The following is a 3,698-nucleotide window of genomic DNA, read 5'->3' on the forward strand; positions in this document are numbered from 1 at the left end:
GAAGAGGAGAAGACTGCTGAGGAGGAGGAGGAGGAGGAGGAGGAGGAAGACAGTGAGGAAGAGGAGGACGACGATGAAGATGAAGACGACGATGAAGACGAGGCTGAAGACGATGACGACGACAGCGACGACCTCCAGGTGCAGGTGACGACCCTGGACGGCCCGTCCCGGGGGGAGACGCCCCCCACCTCCCCCGACCTATCTTCGGTGCCCCTCAACGAGACCCTGGACGAGACCCTCCGCTCTGACGACGAGGACTTCTACCCTGCCACCCCCACCACCCCACGCCCCAAGGCCCCCGTGCCCAGCCCCAGAGGATCCAAGATGGCGGCCTGCCCAGACATGACACAGAGAGGGATTCTGCCCCCCGGGGAGGGACGCCCACCACGCTGGGACTATATCTGAGCCCCCCTCGTGCCCTGCCCCGTCCCTGACCCCGCCCCGCTAACACCTGCTGGGACTACCACTAGCAAGGCAGCGCTCCGCACCCTGCCCCGTCACCACCACCACCACCACCACCACCTCCACATCCACCTCCACCACTACTAATGTACTACTACTACTACTACTACTACTACTACTACTACTACTACTAGTACTACTACTACTACTACTACTACTACTACTACTACTACTACTACTACTACTACTACCAATAATAATAATAATAATAATAATAATAATAATCATAATAATAATCCCTCTCTCCTGCTGTCCCTTCCTTCCCTCGTTCTACTCCTTTTCACCAAAACACCAAACACCAAACACCAAACACCAAACACCAAACACCAGACAAACAAACGGTGTACACTTTTACCTTTTTATTTGCAAACATCAAAAACATACAGATATCACAAGGTGTCCACTAGATGTCACTTACTAGACGTGTGTGTGTGTGTGTGTGTGTGTGTGTGTGTGTGTCAGTGCTAGCAAACAGCTGATCCATTCAAACAACAAACAACATCATCATAAACTCGCCACTGACAACATTAATCCCCGAGAGTAACCAAACCCACAAATATCCTAGCTAATGTTGAGTCTTCCCTCCAGATCTTGTTAATATTATTTATGCCAGTCATGTATTGTTAGAAATCTTCAATATTTAACACCAATTTCTCATAATAACTCATTCAATATTCCGTTACATTCCTAAAATATTCCCCAAAGATCACAAGATTCTCTCCTAAAGTGCCTACAATATTTAATTAAGGAATATAATAGTTATGTAGTAATATTTAAAAAAACGAGCCTAAAATATTATACATCTGGTCAAAACCACAATAATTACATATATATAATCCTAAAGTGCCTCATATAATTCACAGATATGTAATTATTAACGATCCTTGAAAATAAAGTAATTAATTGTAAAAAAAAAAAAAACATCATTTCTGTTTGTTCATAAAGAGATAGACCACGCCATTACTGTACAATGCCTCAGAACACTCGCTAATCGTGATATGTACAAAGTAAATCAATAAATAATAAAATAAAATAAATGTACTAAAAAAAAAATAATGATATGCAAATTAGTCTTTCATGTCGCCATCTCGATAAAATGTAAACAATGTAAACTATCACTGTACATATCTGTCAAAATCTATAACAACTATAATGATGTAAAAAAAATATCAGACAATAAAATTATCCAAAATAAATCATAAAAACACCCAATTCTGTCTTTGCACGCCGCCATGTCGACAAAATACAAACACACAAACATACACACACACATACACAAACACTCACACACACTTTACAAACCATGATATACAAAAAATAGAGAATATAAACATGAGTGGAATTATACATGATAGAAATTTAAAAGCTAATTAATACATAGTGCAGAGGAGAATGTAAATAAAGATAGGCTTGTAATTCCTTCGTTTCCCGCCATGGCTGACGTGTTGACATTGAAAAGTGGCGTGTGTCATCATTTTCACCAATAACTCCCCTTGTGCTGCGAGGAATACAGTGTTGCTTCACCAGGAAACAAGGAAGACACTCTAAAAACACATCACCAGGAAATGAAGCCAAGATATCACCAAGAAAACGAGAAAAGACGAAAAAAAAGAAAACTGGCCATTTTTAAGCCGTGAGTGTTTTAAGAAAATTGTTTTTTTTTTTTTTGTATATTTTTTTGTATTTTCAGCGTGTCATTCTTGTTGATACTTGGTGTGTGAGTTGTGTATGCGTGTATGCTCCAGTGTGGTGTGTATGAAGTCGTGTCCGTGGGTGTATAAGTGTATTTTGGGTGTATTTGTAGATTTCTATTGTATTGGTGGTAAATCACATCGAAGGGGTTTAAATATCCGTACACACACACACACACTCTCTCTCTCTCTCTCTCTCTCTCTCTCTCTCTCTCTCTCTCTCTCTCTCTCTCTCTCTCTCTCTCGTACAGCCTCATAAAACACAATTCTGCGGCTAAAATGCACAAAATACAATTCTAGGGTGACTATTTCCAGTACATTCAGGGTGCATTAGGGTATAGGGACTTGCATTAGGGTGAGTCCCGTGTCGCCTCTTCAGTGTTCCGCTAGGGTGACTCTGAAGGCTTTGTTCTATAGGGTGAATATAGTAGTTGCTGTTTGTTTGCATATGGTTTGATTATACGTGGGGTTATCTCTCTCTCTCTCTCTCTCTCTCTCTCTCTCTCTCTCTCTCTCTCTCTCTCTCTCTCTCTCTCTCTCTCTCTCGTTTTCTGGCTCTCGTTCTCTCTGTCTCTGTTTCTCTCTCTCTCTCTCTCTCTCTCTCTCTCTCTCTCTCTCTCTCTCTCTCTCTCTCTCTCTCTCTAACCTGACCTTGAAAAATAACTCTAAATTTTACTTCTAGAGAGAGAGAGAGAGAGAGTGAGAGAGAGAAATAAAAAGAACTTCACTATTTTAAAACACACAATGACTTACACCATTCATTCACCATCATCACCACCACCATCATCACCAACCCCATCATCATCATCATCATCATCATCATTCGTTCACCCTAAATATTATGGCAGTGTGTCTGTTTGTATTAGTCAGGGTGTCAGATAGGGTGAGGTGTGGATAGGGTGAAAGTTTAGGGTGACTAGCGTGAATTTAAGGTGTTTTCAGGGTGACTAGAGAATATTTAGGGTGTTTTGGGGTGACTAGCGTGAATTTAAGGTATTTTCAGGGTGACTAGAGAATATTTAGGGTGTTTTGGGTTGACTAGCGTGAATTTAAGGTGTTTTCAGGGTGACTAGAGAATATTTAGGGTGTTTTTGGGTGACTAGCGTGAATTTAGGGTGAATGAAATATAGGAAGGATGTTTAGGGTGATGATAAGGATAAAAATAGAGTGACAGACTTAACTAGGGTGAAATAAAATGAAAGTAAGGATTTTAGGGTGATTCAGGGTGATGTAATGACGAAAATAGGGTGACAGACTTAACTAGGATGAAATTAAATGAAGGGAGGGACTTTTAGGGTGATTTAGAATAATAAGCATGAGAAAAGGGTGATCTGGAAGTAAAAACAAGGTGAAATGGACTTAAATAGGGTGAAATGAAAGAGAGAAAAGGTGTTTTAGGGTGTCAAAGCGATCTGAGGGTGCTGATAGGGTCAAATTGACTTAAATAGGGTGATGAAAAAGAGGAAGGGTGTTTTAGGGTGTCAAAGTGGTCTGAGGGTGTTGACAGGGTGAGGGAGCTTGGCAGGGTGACAACTGGGTGTGGTA

The sequence above is a fragment of the Portunus trituberculatus genome, chromosome 7 (genome assembly GCF_017591435.1).
Source record: "Portunus trituberculatus isolate SZX2019 chromosome 7, ASM1759143v1, whole genome shotgun sequence".
NCBI classification, from domain to species: Eukaryota; Metazoa; Arthropoda; class Malacostraca; order Decapoda; family Portunidae; genus Portunus; species Portunus trituberculatus.